Below are 19,513 nucleotides of genomic sequence, written 5' to 3'. Positions count from 1 at the left end.
GAGAGATTATTCTGTGATAAAATGTCTAGTAGATTTAGCTTGTGCTGACCACACAAATTTGCGGGCAGCTCGTGCTGCATGGTTTATGGTGCATACCTTTATTTAAGGAGTCTCCCCAGCACCTCAGCGCCCCATCTGGCTGTCCCCTCCCAGCCACTGTGCACCGTCTGCCTGCTCTTCTGCAGCCCTTGCTGGAAGTCGCTGTAATCCCACTGTGCACAAAAGTGTGTGTGTGTGTGTGTGTGTGTGTGTCTGTGCGCGCGCGCGCACTTGTGCACCTACTAATGGAAGTCTCCACTTCTTCCAGATTTGCAGAGGAGGTGGGAGAGGTCTCCTAAGGATCCTGGGTGAAATTAGGAACGAGTTTTCACATTAAATGTTTATCAAAGCAGTTAATTTCTATGGCACCAAAGAGGGGTGTACTGAGAAGCAAAAGGGACTTAAGTCCATGACCCCTTAGTCCAGTGGTCGGCAAACTCATTAGTCAACAGAGCCAAATATCAACAGTACAACGACTGAAATTTCTTTTGAGAGCCAAATTTTTTTTAAAATATATTTTATTGATTTTTTACAGAGAGGAAAGGAGAGGGACAGAGAGTTAGAAACATCGATGAGAGAGAAACATCAATCAGCTGCCTCCTGCACGCCCCCCACTGGGGATGTGCCCGCAACCAAGGCACATGCCCCTGACCGGAATCGAACCTGGGACCCTTGAGTCCGCAGGCCGACGCTCTATCCACTGAGCCAAACCGGTTAGGGCGAGAGCCAAATTTTTTAAACTTCAACTTCTTCTAACGCCACTTCTTCAAAATAGACTCGCCCAGGCCATGGTATTTTGTGGAAGAGCCACACTCAAGGGGCCAAAGAGCCGCATGTGGCTCGCGAGCCGCGGTTTGCTGACCACTGCCTTAGTCCAAGGGGTAATTGCACTTTTGTGTTCCTTATCTTGAAGATGACTCCCCAAATTGTAAGTGCTTCAAACCCTACAAGACCTGGATTGTTTCTGGTTAGCACCACTGTTTAATTACAGGATTCCTCTTTTGGACTCTGTAGTCTACCCTGAAAGCCTCGCTACCATATAAAGCGGTGCTTCTAAGGAGTAGTTTCTACTGAGAAACAGACAACACTGACATACAACCTGCTCTCGGCCCTGGGGAGTTGTCTAATCCCTAACTAGGTCCTTAGTAAGTGTTTCGTAATTGAATAATAGCGAAATAAATGAAGGGAAGATGGATATGCTTGAAGCACTTATTGCTTCTCATTGCATGGTAGAATTATGGTGATTTTAATTTTCTTCATGTTTGGCTGAGATTCTGAAATTTCTAAATACAGTTGACCCTTGAACAACACCAGGGTTAGGAGCACCGACCTCACACGTCGGAAAATCCACGTGTCACCTTTGACTCCCCCCAAAACTTAGTTGTCTCTCTGTCTCTGTGCGGGATTGGTTCCAGGACCCGCGTGGATACCAAAGGCTGTGGATGCTCAAGTCCTCTATAAAACAGTGTAGATCAGTGCATCCAGTTGCCCCTTTGCTTCTGTGGTCTCCCAACTGCAGATCATCCAAAACAGGACAGGTATGTATTGAAAAAAAAATCCACATTTAAGTGGACCCACACAGTTCAAACCCATGTTGTTCAAGGGTCAACTGGATCCTACAATGAGTGTGCATTACTTTGAATAATTGAAAGTGTGCTTTAAAAAGGCATGGTATAGATGTTCTTTAATGTATGCATGCATGAAGTGCCTGCTCCGTGGCCTTGTGTTAGTTTTCAGGATGCCAAATCAAAGAAGACACACAGTGCCTCGCCCTCAAAAGAACTCTACATGGCAGTCACTGTTCCCAGCCCTGAAAGGGTAAAATACAACACAGGCCAACATGTATAGAGCTTGGTCTATTCAGGGTGGGCTTTGTAGATGAGAGGAGGGAGGTGGGGAAACACACAAGCTTGCTAACCCTTCAGGATCCTTTTATAGGATCTTACCTAGATACAGACTTCTTTCATTTTACACAGGAGTTGGTGCCAGGCACCAGAGAGGGATTGACTACATTTGGGATGAACCCAGCAGAAAGATTTTCCCATCCCCTCAACTTTAAGAAGGAATGCAAAGAGGGGGGGAAAAGTCTACTAAATTGGGGGTTAAACTACATATCTAAAGTAACAGCTGAGTTCTTGAGTTCTTGTCATGTGTCAGGCATCATGCAAAGTGTTTTGCACTTACTGCCACATCATTTTAATGTCCTTTTACTTTCACAACAAGCTTATGAGGTAGGAAGGAGCTAGTCTATCATGAGCCCCATTTTACAGACAAGGAAAGGCTAAAGGCAATGAAACAAGTGGCCTAATGGAAGATGGTGGCTGGCAGCCCCTGGCTGGAATCTTAATTAGCCTACTTTCCCTTCTAAATTACTCCTCTTCGGTAGGCTACACTACCAAGTTCTGGTCCAAAATGAAAAACAAACTAGAATATGGATAGTTTAAAAAAATGGAATACAAGCCAGTTTCAAAAACAATGTGATACCAGCCACATTGAAAAAGGGAGCCCACTGAAACAATCCTTTTTTCCCCAAAAAAAGGGCGACTTCTTAGCCATTATGGGTGGTTATGAACTCATTTCACTAAACTAAATTATGAATTTGCTTTTCAGTTAAGTGTCTCATCATTGTCACAGCTCTGGTGTGCCCCTTTCCACTTTCCAACTTCATCTTGGCTGAAAGTGAGAAATGAGTGGTTTGTGTGCAATCCGCGGGACCCAGGAGGCTCTTTTTGACCCTATTGTTTTCTTGGGTGTCCTCACCCTGGAGGCCTGACATTCCTCACGTGTCTAGGGCAATGCAGGAGCAGCGAAGCGAGGGGAAGCCACACAAAGGCATCCAACAGCTATCAACGCTGAAAGATCAATTAAGTGCACACACGGAACACCCATATGACCGGGGAGAGGAGAAAATACCTTCTCCCAGAGGGTGGGAAATGGACCCCCTGTGAGGATCCACAAAAAACGAACAGATAAGTGGTGGACAGTGATCTTTACCATCCCAGACGTGCCCAACTGGCGCAGCCTCCTCCCTTTAGTCCCAAGCGGCCGGGAAGGGCGGGGAGGGGGCGAAGGGCGCCAAATCTCGGACCCAGGGTGCGCCTGCCACTTTTCCTCCAGTGCTGCTCCTGCCAAGTGGCCCGTGCTTCATTCATCTGGCAGAACCACCGCTCCAGGGCAGGGTGGAGGCGGTTTGGTGGCAGGGCCGGTGCCGCTGGGCTGCCAGGACCGTGAGGATGCCCGGTCTTCCCTCTGTCTTCATCCAGCAGCCACTACCTTATGGCTGGGCCCACGGGCTGGCCTGGGTCTCCCGCAGAGCTGGGCCCTCCGGGCCTCTGAGCCGCCCTGCAGCTTCCAGGCCACCGCCCGGGTGACAGGCCCAACCTCAGCTTTCGCGCCGCGCGCTTCCCCTCCCTCTGGCCCCAGGGCGCGCGCACACAAACCACAAACACAGACACAAACACACAGGCACACACGTCCGTCCTCGCCCTCCTTCCCTCCCCGCAGCCCTTCGCACCCCCGACCGTCCTCTCGCCGGGTCCCTTTCTCCGGTGCGCGGCGCCCTCGCGGCCTCCGCAGGCCCCTCCCCGGGGGAGGGGAGCGGGGCGCGCGGGAGCCGGGCGCGGGGAGGGCCGGGCGGTGGGGAGTGTCTGGCTGCCCCCGCCCCTCGAGCGAGTGACTGGGCGAGGAGGTCCCCTCCCTCCCCGTTTCCCTCCCTCCTTCTAGGTCCCCTCCCTCGCGCGCTCCCTGCCCACTCCCGGGGGCCGTTCCTGCCGCGGCCGCCGCTTCTTTCACACTTTAGTTGGGAGCTGCGCGCCGCGCTCAGTGACTGGCGAGCTGGCCGCGCGCCGCCGCCTCCCGCCTGCACGCACGCGGGCCCGGCTTCGGGGCTTTCGGCTTCTACTCCCGGCCGCGGGGCGGAGGGGGAGCCCGGGACACTCGGTGGGTAGGAGGAGGAAGAGGAGGAGGAGGGAGGAAGAACTCGGCGCGGAGGCGAGGGGCGGGGGGCGGGAGGCTTGCCACCTTCAGCCCCCCCCGCGAGCGCCCAAGGTAAGCGGGAGCCGTCGCCAGCCCTGGGGCGGGGGGAGTGGGCGGCGGTGCGCGCCCCGTCTCGTCTCCCCGGCACGGCACGCCCGGGTGGGCAGGCAGGGAGGCCTGAGGGGTGTCTGCGGCGCGGTAGGGATGGGAGCCGCGGTCGTGGCGCTGCCCGCGCGCGGCCGGGCCGAGGCTGCTGCTGGTGCGGGGCTGGAGGGGTTGCCTGGGCGGAAGCCGGGGTGGAGGGCGCTGCAGGGGGCGTCTGCTGGCAGGGGCGGAGGGGTGGGATGCGGTTGGGGCTGCTGACGGCTTTCGTCACATCGAGGCCTGGGTGGCTGGGGTTAGACACCCCTCCCTTCCTACTCGCACCCCCGCCGCCACCTTCAGCCTTCCTGCACCTCTCTAGCTTTGCATATAGCCGAGTACTTTGCCAGCCGGAGCCCGAAAGAAAATAAAAATTCAGAATCCTTTGCCTGGTCTCCAAGCTCCTTCTCCCGCTGCGACTGATGGATGTGTTGGAGGGTGCTGTGATCCCTGGCGTTTCTGAAGTTTTGACCTTTTGCGGGGTGGCTGGTCTCGGTGCATCTGTTTGCCCACCTCCATGTGTTTATTATTCGTGCTCCTGCGAGGCTGGCAGAGAGCGCTTGCTTATTGAACAAGGAAAAGATTTCACTGCTCTCTGCAGGCAGCTGGAGAAGCGCGCTGCTCCGCGGCCTTTGGTCGGTGGCTTGATGCCCTTCCTCTATCATCCACCAGCCACCTCCCTCTACCGAGGGTTTTTATTATTTTTTTCCCCACTTACTGTTGGTGTAAGAGAAGTCCCTGGGCTTAAGGGCTCTCATCTCCTATTCAATCCTTTCCCCAAGCTCGTCATTGGCTCAGGCAGGACGATAACATTTGGGGTGGCTTTCTTTGCTCCAAGAGTTGCAGGGCCAGAGATAAATACACACACACACACACACACACACACACACACACACACGCACACACGCATCAGTCCTGACAGATGACAAGCGAAGTGTGAGACAGAAATGTTTTGTTTCCAGTAGGAAGTTGAAGACCTATGTAGGAGGTATCTTCCATGGCATGTTGGCTAGGAAAAGGGTTTTAAAATAGATAGCGATTATGTTGTGTGTGGTTGGAAGACAGCCCAAGTTCAGCTCCTGGAGCAACTCTGAAAGTGATACACCCTGGTCACCTAGAACCTCAGTAAAGGCAGGCAGGCTCTGACTCAGACCTTGGGAAGGGGCTGACACACCACAGATTTCATGTAGTTTTTTTTTTTTTTTTTTTTTTTAAGGAAACAGTATGGACCTTTTGGGGAGGTGACACCTTGGTTACACAGATGTTACAAACACTTCCCTACTCCTGGGAGTAGGGCTCACCCTCTGCTAATGAGAATAACCTTTCAGTTTGGTGGATTCGGGATGGACCAGAGGAGAAAACAAACCGTGGGTAACGTGGGCCTGGGTTACTCTAGCTCCCTTGAGGGGAGAAGGTGATGCTTTTGAAAGGGTCTTTACGTCCAAGATGCTCAGTTTTCCGTTTTCTCCCCTTTTTCATACTTCCAGAGCTGGATTGTAGGATCAATAAGCACATGTTTGTCCTGTGTTGCCTTTTTGGAAATGCACCTGATCAGACATGGGAATTAGTTTAGACGTGATCACCTGGTTTTGTTGTGCTACAGCTGAGTGTACTTACCTGCGTTAAACCAATCCTGGGACCAGCACTTCACCAATCTCAAGAGCCGCGTTGAAATTAACCTCCCCTCGTGGTGCCTGCTGTGCACACTGGATTCAGAGAAGGGCTGTGGAAGGCTACTAGGAAAAGCAACAAAGACAGCGAACTCAGCACTTGGCTGAGTGGATGCCAGAGGAGGGGTGGGGTGCACCACTTGTCAAGCTTATCCCCATTCAAGCAGATTTCCAAGAAAACTGGCTCTGGTTGGGAGGGAGGTCTTAGGGCCATTGCTAAAAGTTTCCCCTCGAAGGACCCTGAGGTTCTAGCTTTCTACGTCAATACTAACTCAGTTTCACGGGGTGAGGGAACGGATCGTTTTGTTTTCTTGCCTCGTAATTTATCCTTCAACCCCTTGCGTCTCCCCACCCCATCTTACTTTATTGTGAAGCATGGATTTGGGGGAGTGAATAGGCCACCCCCTACAGTAGTTTGAGCTTCTTGAAGAATCCCAGGGCGGAAATCAAGAGCTTGTTTATTCATTGGAACTATTTTCTCGGACTGATCCAAAAAACCTAACGAGGAAGAAAGTGGCTTACCCCAGGAAGGGTACCATTTCCACGCTGCTTGATGGTGCCTCCACACCGTGTTGGACTTTTGACCAGTCAGGCCTTGAGTATTACATCCTGAACGGCTTGCTCCAGGCTCTTAGTGGCCCCCTTCCACTGGGTATTTTCCGTCAGAGACTGGGACACCCCAGGCTGGGACAGGGAGGTATGGCACCTCCCATGAGGGGCAGGAGAGGGCAGGTGACTCATTCCCAGAGGGTCCTGAGTGTGTTAAGTAGCTCCAGCTTCACTTGAACTTATCAATACACCTTAGAGCCACATGAAGCACAAACAAGGGCATTTTTTTGGAATTTTAGAAGTCCCACAGAAGTAAATGTTGTGATTAATCCGGTTCGCATTAAAACATGGCAAGCGGAGTGCGATAGATCAGTATGAAATACTGCTTAGGAAACTGAGAAGACAGGACCGGCCTGCGTGCAGGGAGGCTTGCAACACTGAAACGGCGCTTGAACATTGGTGACAGTGGTGACTCTCAGAGATCATCATTCAAGAGCTTACCTGAAGTGGCATGTAAATTATATAGACACGTCTTTTTAAAGCAGGCAATTATTTAGCTTGACTATCTCAGTTCTGAAGTTTAATTTTACAAGTTACAGTTGCAACAAGAAACAACTTGACATGCTGTGGTTATGCAATTATGACAGGAGCGATTGGGCGGAAACTTGGCGAGGATGCACGTAGAAGTGAACGTAGCAGGCACCAGGTATTAAGAAGTTCCCTGACTTCTTAAAATTAAACATGTTCCCAGGTAGTGCAGTTCCAGAGGGGATAGCTTTCCCAGTCTGAAGGGGACCCTGAGAAGACCTGTCAGGACAGCCCCCCGCCCCCCCCACCCCGAGCAGCCAGCACTCTGCCTGGTACTTGGAAGTCACTCAATGAGTGATTGAATGGAATGGAATTAATCTAATTAGTTAAAATCTAGAAGGTATTAAAAAACTCCTTGGAAATGCATTAGATGGGAACTTCATTTTAATAAGCCAGTAAGATAGTTTATTAAGAGCTCCATGGCATATGCCTCAGGTAGGGTTTTTAAGTGTTGAGAACTACATGACAGGAAAGTAAACACACCAAGGGTAAGGTCCTCTCCAGTTACTGGAATTTCTGGTTAGGGCATCTTGATGTGGAAGAGGTACAACAGCCATATTTGATGAATGTTTCCCCACTCACGATTGTCACTCTGGTCTTAATCTTTTGTGTCTGAGGGATTCAGGGAGTGACAGCGCCTCTTGTTTGCATTGTGCTTTATGGTTTTCAGAATCCTTCCTGTAGCCTGTCTTCCTGCGTGCTGCGGCCTCCGCACTCCGGGTCTTCCACGCGGGGGTCTCTCCAGGAAGGTGCCTGGATCAGGGAGGGAAGGAGGGTCCTGAGACAGCTCAGGAAGCCCCACCTCCTGGTTTGTTAGATTTTCCCAGGAGAGGCTGTGTTCAGCAGTCACTGCTGTTCCCTCTGAGTAACTTAAAACAAGGGAAGTGGAGATCTGACTCGTGCATTGAGCGCCCCTGGGCTGCCCGCATCCATGGCTCTGCCTCTCACGCTCTTCTCTCTTCAGCTGCTTTTGCCTCTTACTGCCTGAAGACGAATGTCCCCTCACCTTCCTATCCTTTCTGAAGATTTCTCGTAGTTTTCTGTCTCACAGATTTTCGCCCATAGACCCTCCTGCTTCTTAGTCCCACTGCCTAACTTTTGCCTGCAAGGCTTGGGTTGTATGTGTCTGAATGATCTCCAGTTCTTAACCATATCTCCAGCCCCATGTTCTCCCCGACTCCTCCCACCTCTCCGTCAAGTGTAGACTCCTGCCCTCAGGGCCCTCTCCCGTGCCCTACTTTGCCCCACACCCCCTATTACTCCCACTTACTTCTCCCCATCAAGCCTTTAGATCTTCACGTACCTGCCTCTGCCTGTTTCACGGGCTCACGCCATCTCAGCAGATGTGTTTAGAGTATTCAGGACTCGAAGTCCACGTGCTTTGTACCTTGCAGAAAAAAATGGAATTAGAGCACCCCCAAGTTTAGGGGTCTTTCTGCCTCCTTCCCCCCCCCCCCCACTTTTGATTCTACTATATTTTTGGACTTTTGAAGACTCTTAAGCCATTTAATGATAGCTGAAATACGTTGCTTGTTCACTTCCCTTAGCTATTACATAGTATGTTGGGTTATAGATAAAGGACTAGCCCAACGATGATTGTTATTTTGAAAGATTTGGACAACAAGTCTTGAAAAGCGTTTTATAGATTTTCATAATAGCACCATTGAAAGGCTTTATTGCCCACCGAAACCTACTTACTAAACACAGAAGGGGAATGGTTTATTTAATTTCATCCTCATTACCTTGATTTTTTTTCTCCTTTGGTTAAATAAATGCTGGTTAAATAAATATGACTGTAACTTGAACCACATTTTTTTCTCATTTGTTGTGGTTTTACTGCACCCCATGAAAATTTTATAAGCTCACGGGACACATTTATGCCAAACAATGTTATACCTAACATTGTTGGTTTTCCCTGTAAATTTGTGGTCTATGTTGGCCCCTTCAGCAGGGTTCAGTGGGAGAAAAAATATTAAGCTGAGGACCACGACTGGCAAAACATACCCTACTGACTCATTGCATACAAAGTTGAATTGGTCTTTTTACAAAACTGTACTTCACCAGTAGACCCAACATTGTGGTGCAATATCCTGAGCGCTCTCGAGCTTTGGGAAGAAGGGGCTTCAGAGCAGAGCAGGAAGAATGGTTTTTAAGGAAGAATTCCCTTTCTTCGATGGGCCTATTTTTATTTGAGCACGGTGGATATCGAAATAATTTCAGTTCATTGTCAAGCCATGTGTCAGGACATATTTGACCTCCCTCGTTGTCCCTGCCTGGGCAGGGTAGGGCAAGGGGAATGGGAAGTCTCCACACTCAGGTGGGACGTGGGGACATTTTTCATGCCCATCCTCACCGATGCTAGTGAAATTGGTGAGACACTCAACAACTCAAGAGAAGCGGCCACTTCTAAAAGCATCTCCCTGAACCCCAAAGTCAACAAGGAGGTCTACCCCATAGTTGCTTACATGCAGTAGCGCCCCAGTATTCACACCATATTCTTTCATGAGGAGACCAAAAGGCCAGCCGTCGAGTAAGGAGCGCTCTAGGCTGCCAAGCTGTGGTTTGCAGAGAACTTTACAAAGACATAGATGGTTCATACGTGCCAACGGGTGACTTCAGCAGTTCTTCCGTCTGAAAGTTCTGCCAAAGGTAATTTTCCCAAGATAATGTTTTACCAGGTCTCACAATGAAAGAGGTTCTAAAGGAATAAGCAACTTATATGTCTCAGGCAGACACTGTTACTATTTTGAGGAAGGAGGTAAGAGTCCAGGAACCTGGATGAGTTGCTTCATAGTCACTGAAAATAATCCGTGAAAGTCTAGTTACAGCTCCCCAAACAAACCTTCTTACCCCCGGTGGTCTCCCCAGCATCCACCCCTGCCCCGCTTTGGGACTTCCTCCGTGCTTCCCTTGTGGCAAAGCTGTTTCTCAAGGCTTAGTTCAAAGCCCATCACTGCAGGGAGCCTCTTTTCCGAACATAAGAGTGGTGTCTCTGTTGCCTTCCATGAATTCCTGTAATACTTATTTGTGTTTATGTATTTTATTTCTTTATTAGTTTTCATTTTTGTTTATGCATTTTTTGTCATCCCACAAACTATAAGCTATTCTGTTATACCCACTGGGCCCTAAGAGTGGATTATGCTGAGTAAATAGCTGTTGGTTGACTGACATCTGGCCATTGGTCTGAGGCTTAGAATTTTTCTCTGTGGAGACGTTGTTCCCATTGAAAACTCTTTAATCAAATGAAGAAGTGTCGTATGGAATGAGAAAAGATAATGGGAATTTTTAAATTCCTTTGTTGGCCAACGTTAAGTCAACTAATCTTTCTTACTCAGATAATTTATTAAACAAACATCTGCTTTCATTGATGACACGGAATTGACGTGCAAACACACGGTAGGTAGTGAGCAGACAGAGGTGCTTTGGGAGTTGAGAGAAGCAGCCAACTCTGTCTAGAGGTGGGCTGACCACACAGCCAGTTTCCTGGTCTGTGCCCATTGTTCAACATTGTCATTAATGGCTCCTCCTTTGCCCTCAAAAGTCTCTCAGTTTGGACAGTAAACAATAAACTATATGATTCCCCAACATCGAGAAGTCATGGGCGGCTTCTTAGAGGAGGAATTAGGATGATACTCAAAAGCTACACAAGAGTCCTTAGGGTATTATTTACATTTCCCAAAATACTGGGGGACCTCCATTGGTTTGCTAACTTTATTTTTCTCACTTTACTATGGATTCATAGACTGTTCAAAGACTGGCATATAGGGATAGAAGGATTTGGGGGCAGGTGGAAGATGAAATAGGGCATTTCGGGCAGAAGACACACTGTGGTCTGGAGATGGCTGGAAATGGGTCATTGTGCCTGGAATTTCCACCTGCACTAGAGCATGATGGGACAGGGGACTGATGAAATATGCACAGCCTCCTAGTACAGTTTGGACTTACTGCCCAGAACATAAGCAGTGAGAGGCGCTGAAAGAGGGAGAGGCATACTTTGCATTGTAGATGATTCCTTCTGAGTGTGGGTAAGACTGGAGGGGGACAGACACTGGAGTCTGAGCAAGTGAGCTCTGGTACTAACTTGGTAAGACATGATGGGAACTGATGCCTGGGATGGAGAGAAGGAAAAGACAGGAAGCAAAATTGATAGGACTTGGTGACAGATTGGGAATGGAGAGTGATGAAGGGGACAGAGTAAAGGATAATTGCAACATTTCTGGGTGGATCACACTGTCTTTCACTGAGATGGGGAATTCAGGCCTTGGGAGGAAAGATAATTAACGCAGTTTGGACTATGTTGAATTTTAGGTACTTATATTCTTTGAGATGGAGATCTACTGAAATTCTAGTCTGGGATTCAGGCGAGAGGTTTGGGATGGAAGGGTTTGATGTCAGTTTAGTCATCGCTTTCTTAGGGAATTATTCCCTCATCTCCATGATGAAGTTAGACCCCTCTTTCTTACTGCACCATGCTTGTACGCACTGACCACTTCTATCATTGCACATTTACCTGTGATTCTTTAGATATGAGCCTCTGTCCTCTCACAAACACTCCTGGACATAGGATGGGTTACATCCTGATAAACCCATCGTAAGCCGAAAATTTCATAAATAAAAAAAAATGTGTTCAATTCATCTAACGTACCAAACATCATAGCTTAGCCTAGCCTACCTTCACATGCTCAGAACACTTCCATTCTCAGGATATAAGCTCATCCTAATTTGGGACCATCTGTGATTGCCTTCCTCTTATTCTTCTCATCAGAAGCAGGTGACATAGATGGGACTCTTGTAGACTCGATGGGATGTGAAAACACAAAACTCGATATTCAAAAAACGCTGGCAACACAGCGCACTAGGGTCTCTGCTGTTCACCCTTGTGCTCCTGCAGATGACCCTGAGCTGCACTCGCTGCCACTGTCCAGCATCACGACAGAGCACCCTACCGCGTTTCGCTGGCCCCGGAAAAAATAAAAACTGATAAATCAAAGTATGGTTTTTACTGAATGATTATCACTTCTGCAGCATCATAAACTCGAAGAATTGTAAGTTGAGGGCCATCTATATATCTGCTTTGATCCTCTTGAATCCCCAGGACAAGATGCCACACAAAGGGGGCCCAGCACATATTTGTTGAATGAATGCACAAAGAATGAATGAGAGTTTTTGTAAATATGGTAGTTGAAGCTACCTGGTTTGGCCTGAGATTGCCTGGGGCAGGTACATAGAAGAAGCAAATGGAACAGTGGGTTCCAGGGAACACCAACCTCGAAGGGCTGAGGATGGGAAAGGACAGTGAAGGAGACAGAAGTGCAGGCTCTCCTAGAGGCAGGAGAGCCAGGCAGGCGTGGTGTTGGGAGAAAAGAGGGCGGACCAAGAATCGGCATGTGGTCCGAACTGGCCCACGAAGAAGTAAAATAGCAGTGGAGAGGTTTTCTCAGGATCTGTAATTCGGTTGTTAAGTAGAAGTGAAAATGTTTATCTTACGGGAGATATCAAGATCTCTTATGGGTCCTTAGCATTGTCATATTATATTAGCTTGTGCTGCATGCGGAGCTTGATGCTTTATCACTTGGTTAGTTTTCTGTGTTGGGATTCTGAGGTTTGCCTTACATCATTTATGCCAGCACCCATTATGGTACAAATCTGAGGCCATGTTTTGCGAGAATGATGCAATAGCTCAGTGTTTCATCATCGTGAATTTATGCACGTGCATATTGATTTATAAGGGGGTTACAGTACTTGAGTGTTTACATTCCACCAGAGGAGAGCTATCCACAGTAAGGACACGTTAAGTTACAACATTATAACAAAGGATGGTGAATTGTGTGATTCCAGAAGCCAGTCTGCGTAGCAGTGCCGTTAAAGGTTTTAGTACAGCATCTCTTACTGCAGAACGTGACTGTTACTTACTCTCAGCCTCCACTGAGACTCAGGGCGGAGGTGGGGGCAGCATCAGAATGTATTGGAAAGAACGTGGGTTTGGATTTAGCAGATTCCCAGCTTTGTGATTTTGAGTAACAATGGTTATAACTGACAATAGTAATAATAAAAGCTAACCTGTATTGAGTGCTCAGTCTGTGCCTGGGTACTGTGCTAAGTACATTACATGCATCCTATCTAATAAAAGAGTAATATGCAAATTAACCATCACTCCACTACACCACAAGCCACGCCCACAAGCCAATCAGGAGCGAATATGCAAATAAATCCAACCAAGATGGCTATGGCCAAGAGAGCAGGAGGGAGGCTTGGGTTTCCCTGGCAATGGAGGAAGCCAAGCTTTCCGCCTGCCCTTGCTGGCCTAGACCTCCACTCAAGGCTACAAAGTTTCAATGATAGAAGATACATAAATTCAAACAGAAACGGCAGCAGCCACGGAGCTGGAAAGAGCAGGAGGCTAGGGTTGCCCCCGGCGATGGAGGAAGCCAAGCTTTCTGCTCACCCTGGCCGGCCCAGGCCTCTGCTTAAGGATACAAAGTTTCAATTATAGAAGATACATAAATCCCAACAGAAATGGCTGCCGCCACCGAGTAAGCAGAAGGCTTGGCTCCGCTCCAGGCTACAAAGTTTCAATTGTAGAAGATAAATAAATCCCAGATACCAGGGCCTCTGCTTGGGTCGCCAGGGGGCATGGCTGGCCTGAAAACCACCACAGGCCCCTTGCCCAGGCCGCCCCAAGCCCCAAGGGAACCCCCACCCTGATCCGGGACACCCTTCAGGGCAAACCAGCTGGCCCCCACCCATGCACCAGGCCTCTATCCTATCTAATAAAAGAGTAATATGCAGATTGACCATCACTCCAACACGTAAGATGGCTGCCCCCATGTGGTCAAAGATCCTGCCCCCATGTGGACACAAGATGGCCACCACAAGATGGCCTGCAGGGGAGGGCAGTAGGGAGGGACCAGGCCTGCAAGGGAGGGCAGTTGGGGGCGATCAAGCCTGCAGGGGAGGGCAGTTAGGGGTGACCAAGCCGGCAGAGGAGGGAAGTTGGGGGCGACCCGGTCTGCAGGGAAAGGCAGTTAGGAGGGACCCAGGCCTGCAGGGGAGGGCAGTTAGGGGAAAACAGGCTGGCAGGGGAGCAGTTAGGCATCAATCAGGCTGGCAGGGGAGTGGTCAGGGGGTGATCAGGCTGGCAGGCAGAAGCGGTTAGGGGCAATCAGGAAGGCAGGCAGGCGAGCAGTTGGGAGCCAGCGGTCCTGGATTGTGATAGGGATGTCCGACTGCCCGTTTAGGCCCGATCCCACCGGGATCGGGCCTAAACGGGCAGTCGGACATCTCTGGAGGGGTCCCAGATTGGAGAGGGTGCAGGCTGGGCTGAGGGACAACCCCCCTCCCCCTGCCGTGCACGAATTTCGTGCACTGGGCCTCTAGTTTTCTATAATGTTCACAACAATCCTATGAAGAACCTACAACTATTACCTCTACTTTATAGGTAAGGAAGAACTGAGGCTTAGGACCTTGACCAAGATCTTGTGGCCAATAAGTGTTGGTGCTGAGATTGGAATCCAGGCTCTGGGACTCTTAAGTCCGGCTTTGAATTATCATCTTCTGGCCAGTTGTGTTTTCTCCATATGCCTCTCCCCTTCACACACACACATTCCTTTCCCCTCACCTATAGGTCCTTTTTGAAACAAATTATATCATCTTGTCTGTACAAACTAGATTAGGTTTATAAATGACTAGAGGCCCGATGCACGAAATTCGTGCACGAGTAAGCCTTCCTTACTCCGGCTGCCAGCATCGGCTTCCCTTGCAGCTCCGGCTTCATCTGGAAGGATGGAAGGATGACCGGAAGGATGTCTGGTCTACTTAGCATATTACACTTTTATTGTTATATATAAGGACTTTTTTCTTTCTTTTTTTCTTTTTTTTTTTTTAACTGTTAAATTGTTTTTTTTTAATTTCTTTTTTTTTTTTTTGCATTTTAATTTCTTTATTGGTTAAGGTATAAGGACTTTTTTTCTTTTAACAACCGCAATATCATTGTCATGCCTAAAAATTTTAATAATAATTCCTTAATAACAAATATCCAGTCATAAAGCAAATTTCCCTCATTGGCCCATATTTTTTAAAAATGATTGATTTTTTACATTCAGGATTCAAGCAGTTTTCACACCTGAGAGACGCATCTGTCTTTAGTTGTACTCTTCCTTACTCTATTTTTCCTTTTTCTCCCCCACCCCTTGCAGTTTGTTGAGATCCCCTGCACTCGCGTTCTGTTTGCTGATTGATGTTTTTTCTTGGAGTTCATCAGTACATTCTTCACCTATATTTCTTGTAGTTAGATTGGAAGCTTGATCGGATGGTTTGGCAAGAACACATCGTGGACAGCGTCATGCCTTCTTGTTTCTTCTTTTGTGAGATTATGACTGATCAGTGGATGTAGGTGTTGTCGGCCAGACCTTCCCATTATAAAGTTTCCCAGGCCCTTTAGAAACCACTGATGGTCATTGGTTAGCTACATTGTTTCCATAAGGGCTTTAACGTGATATTCTCTCATCTCTTCTGCATTAGCTGGAGTTTCTCTATCAAGGACAGTCAACTACATCAATTACTTGGTTACCTCAGGGTGTAGTTTATATGGGACTATTAATGCTCAGTGTTATTCCCTCTATATTAAATAGTGCTCAGAACAATGAGTTGATTTTCTACAAACTTCCAAAGAAGATCATTGAGGGTTTGGTTTGTTTGTTTTTGTTTTAAGTATCATTTTGGACTCAAGGGTTTTAACGCAATTGATGTGTTTCGATCCTTTGCAGTTACTTCTTTTGAAGCTCTGAACTTTGGCCTGTAAGAGACTCTCTTTTAAATTGGCTTCTGAATTCTTTTGACATGGCTCCAGTGGTCTTGAATGGCATCTTTACTTTCTGGTATAACAAGGTATTTCAGACTCACCTAGGACTTTTCCTGCCCCAGATCTCCTTAGTGGTAAATGGTATTTAGAGACCATAGTCTGGGTGTTAGGGGTTCTCATTGCCTATAGGCTTGCCATTATTTCTAGGTCTGTTCAGGTGGACAAAGTTAGGAAATATATAGGTATGCATATATAGCTACTGAGATATAGATATGTATATATATGTATGTTTATAGGTATGTTTTATATATACATATGCATGTGTGACATATGTATATATACATATATGCATATTGTTTCTATCTAATGTAAGCAAATATACCTATATTTCTTCCCTCTGAGGAAAAAAATGTAGCATACTACAGTTCTGTATCTTGCTTTTTACACTTAGTATATTTCAGAGATCACGCTGGAGCCATTTTTAAAAGATTTTTCGTTGTGTTTTACAATTGCAGACACTATTGTTGTCAGTTGGCTATATGGTTGTTTCCAGTCTTGCTCTTTTTTTTATTTATTTTTTTTATTTTTTATTTTTTATTTTTTATTTATTTTTTAAATATATTTTATTGATTTTTTACAGAGAGGAAGGGAGAGGGATAGAGAGCTAGAAACATCGATGAGAGAGAAACATCGATCAGCTGCCTCCTGCACACTCCCCACTGGGGATATGCCCGCAACCAAGGTACATGCCCCTGACCGGAATCGAACCCGGGACCCTTCAGTCCGCAGGCCGACGCTCTATCCACTGAGCCAAACCGGTTTCGGCACCAGTCTTGCTCTTATATTGTAGTGGCATGATTTGTTTTTGTTTATGGGGGTTTCTTTGCAAATCAAAAATAAAGCCAGAACTAAAACATTCTTTTTCCTGAACTAAATGGACAGCAGAGTGAACTGTGCTGCAGTGAACAGCTGTGTGGATATTGACGTCCGTATTCTCGCACAGCTCAATTTGGTCACTAAATGTTCTATTATTGAAATTCCGTCCCATTTATTTCAATCAATAAAACATCTGAAAATACTTGATCTATATTTTAAAACTTCAAATTTAGTTCCTCCGTTATCATTAACATTTAAATCTGTGACCCATTTGAAATTTACTTCCCTGTATGGAATGGGGAGTGGATCCAATTTTCTCTTTTTTCTACATGGCTATCTGGGCATCACAAACCATTTATTAGAAAGTCTATCTATTTTCCACTGATAAGTGATATGCTTCTCTCATATATCTAATTTCATGTTCCAGAACCCTGCTGTTGTACTCATAGAGACAGTACAATATACAACATGAAGACCACACGAGATACCATTTACTGGCTACCAGACTGGTAATGTCTGTCAACATCAAGCTTTGGGGAAGGGTATGAACAGAGGGAATATGCAGACAGTGCTGGTGACAGTAAAAATTGGTATAATGATTTGGGAAAGAAGTTTAGGATAACTTATAAAATGGTCCTCTGATTCCCAAGCCTTTCGGATAGCAAAGCAAGGTAGCAGAGCAGATAACGTCAGTTGTCCGCTCTAATATTATCATTTGCTGTATAAGTTGGGTTATGCAAAGGATGGGAAGCACTGCTTTAGAGAAACTCTTACGCATGTGCAAAAATTCTCACAGCGGTGCTACTCACAATAGCAAAACAACGGATATGGCTGTCAATAGTATGTTGATCAAAGAAATTATGGGTCATTTATAACAAACAGTCGTGAGGGTACCCTACAGCATGTCAACAGGGATGAATCTCAGAAGCATAACAATGAGTGGAAAAGCAAGACAAGAATAGTACCGTGTGGTCCCAGTTATGCGAAATTAAAAAATGCTTAACTAAAGCACACATTGTTTAGGATTTACTCTAGATCAGCTGTGGGCAAACTACGGCCCGCGGGCCGGATCCGGCTGTTCTGTCCGGTTCTCTTGCTTTCCCCTCCGCTCCTTTACTTTGAATTTATATTATTTCACACAAACACTCCATCCATGCTTTTGTTCTGGCACTCCGGTCCAATTTAAGAACCCATTGTGGCCCTGGAGTCAAAAAGTTTGCCCACCCCTGCTCTAGATAATAGTCCCAATAAGAATTATATATGCTTTCATGTTACTGATGAATAAACTGACATGCTGAGAGGTCAAGCCACACAGGAAGTACATGATGTCCAAAGGTCAACCCAGAAGACACATGATGGGATTTCCATGAAGGTTTCTCCGGCCCTGAATGCCAGGTTCCCAACTTCTGTTGCAGAGCATCTTTTAAGAACTTCAGGTGCGAATCTGTCCCCGTCCCTTTGCTCCGTGGAGGCCCATCCCAGAAAAGTTAGTATTTCCACACTTAAAAGTTTCGAGAAGAAAATCCTTGGATCTATTCTGGCAGTTCTTCATAACGTCTCTGTGAATTTTTAACATCTATGTGAATTTTGTGGGCTATTATCTAGAGTAAATGAATTAATGTCCACGCTGTATCTGCCTTATAGCATATGTTTGCTTCTCTTTAATAGTATCAAGCAGTTCCACTCCACCCCTATAGACTTGCTGGCCTCAACGAATTTGATTGACTGGGTAGTGAGAGAACGGCCAGGGTTTCTGCTTGTTTTCTGATTTGAAACCTCCCCTAATTTTCCATCCTCACGATCAGCCTGAACCCCAAAACCTCTCTTGACGGGGCCTGTGCAAAATCTTTGCAGCCCACTTTCCCTTCCGGCATTAAGATTCTATGCATCTATTTCTCCATTTTGTCAAAAATCTTTAAATCTGTTGTTTTTTCCCCTTGGTTCCTCAAGGATTATGTTATAGATCCCACATTGTGATGTCAGCAAATGCAACTTATTTTATCTTTTATCTGGGTCATTGTTTGGCTTTTTTAAAAAATCAGACCCAGCGCTAATAATTAATGTCATGCTTTGAGGTGGCGTCGTGTTTATCTTCAAAGTGCCCCTACCTTACTGCTCAGGAGAGACTTAGGCTCTGGGGGGGAAAGGGTGGGAAGGAGCATTCACATGAGCATTGGGTTGTTAGGGAACCTCCCTTGCTGAGGAATGGTGACTTCCCAGAGTTAATGGGAATGATGGCAGAGCTACTCGGAATCTCTGTTTGAGAACACCGTCCCTTTTAGATGAGTGCCCTTCAGCTCTGGAGCTGAGGAAACACCCCAGATACTCAGCCTCCGTCCCTGAGGGTCGTTACACTTGCTGTTTCAAGGGCGTGTATGTGGCAAAAATTAAACCAGAGAGGGTCGGACCTGCATTGCCACCATGTGCCCACCATCCAGATATCATTGCTGACATGTACACATAAGGAACTGTTTGACATTGAAACGGGGACTCAGAACTGTTGGACATTGAAATTGGGACTCAAACATTTTTTGTTATTGTATGTTTATTTCTAGTCTGCAGAGGCAAGATTTTTTAAAGGAAAGAAATGGGGGAAAAATAGATACAGAGGCAAAGAAGCATTGAACAGACTGTCAAACTACAGCGGGAAGGCAGGGGAGGTCGGGGAGGGGGCTGTAAGAGATCAACCGAAGGACTTGTATGCATGCATGCATATAAGCATAACCAATGGATAAAAGACACTGGGGGGGGGGGGCAGGTAAAGGCATGTATTGGGGGTATGGGAGGCCGGGGGGAGGTCAATGGGGGAAAAAAAAGGAGACATGTACTACTATTTGTAATACTTCAAACAATAAAAAAAAAGAAATAAAAAAAA

General features: G+C 46.9%; 1 protein-coding gene across 1 annotated transcript in view; it reads left to right on the top strand.

Moving 5' to 3' along the window:
* The first annotated feature begins 3,654 nt into the window (after window positions 1-3,654).
* LOC308237681 (uncharacterized protein C1orf21) overlaps window positions 3,655-19,513 on the top strand; it is a 181,421-nt gene continuing 165,562 nt past the window's right edge. The window contains exon 1 of the mRNA XM_080648595.1: window positions 3,655-4,086. The gene's annotated coding sequence lies outside the window, so the exon portion shown is untranslated. The remainder of the gene's footprint in view (window positions 4,087-19,513) is intronic.

This window comes from Plecotus auritus (genome assembly GCF_963455305.1).
Source record: "Plecotus auritus genome assembly, chromosome: 12".
Lineage (NCBI taxonomy): Eukaryota > Metazoa > Chordata > Mammalia > Chiroptera > Vespertilionidae > Plecotus > Plecotus auritus.
Note: the sequence above shows the minus strand (reverse complement) of the source record. Positions and strands in the feature narration are given on the sequence as shown.